General features: G+C 50.3%; 1 pseudogene; it reads right to left on the bottom strand.

Annotated features, from left to right (window-relative positions):
- Positions 1-214: 214 nt before the first annotated feature.
- LOC147889376 (U2 spliceosomal RNA) lies at positions 215-334 on the bottom strand (annotated as a pseudogene).
- Between the last annotated feature and the right edge of the window lie 227 nt (positions 335-561).

Below are 561 nucleotides of genomic sequence, written 5' to 3'. Positions count from 1 at the left end.
TTTATCCCTAGGAGCGTCATACACAAGAATTGATTGGAAGCATGCTTCTCCTTGGAATGCCAAGGATGCATAAATTTCTCAGAAACGTCCAGGAAACAAACTACGGTATTGCAATCGGGAAAATCTCTCCATCAGAGCAGAGCTTACCTTGTTCGGTCGCTCCTTTCTTGTTGGCATTTGAATTTGGGCTCCTCCCCCGCCGGGGAGGGAGGAAAAGGGGTGCGCCAGGCCTCAGAGATAGTGCAAGACGGAGGCGACGCGTGCAGTCCCGGGCAGCAAGCTGCCGGATGGGGCTGCCCCCTCAAAGAAATTAGGTTATTATCATGTGACCTATCTCCCTAAGTAGTTGCGCATAATAGTTCGACAGAGTTGGCATAGTGCGAGCTACTCGGTCTTAATCAAAAAGATCATAATTGCAACATGCGCGGTCATAGATAGAGACTTCTAGGGTGACCGGCCCGAGCGTCACGTGGAGAGGCACTGAGGTGTGGTGAGAGGATTAGGATCTCCCATCTCGACTTGTCATCGTAGGGCCCTATAACGGATAGGAAATAAATGATG

The sequence above is a fragment of the Dipteris shenzhenensis genome, chromosome 20, assembly GCF_047967505.1.
Source record: "Dipteris shenzhenensis isolate YYH24624 ecotype China chromosome 20, Dip_SZ_1.0, whole genome shotgun sequence".
Lineage (NCBI taxonomy): Eukaryota > Viridiplantae > Streptophyta > Polypodiopsida > Gleicheniales > Dipteridaceae > Dipteris > Dipteris shenzhenensis.
This window is presented reverse-complemented; position numbering and strand designations above follow the sequence as displayed.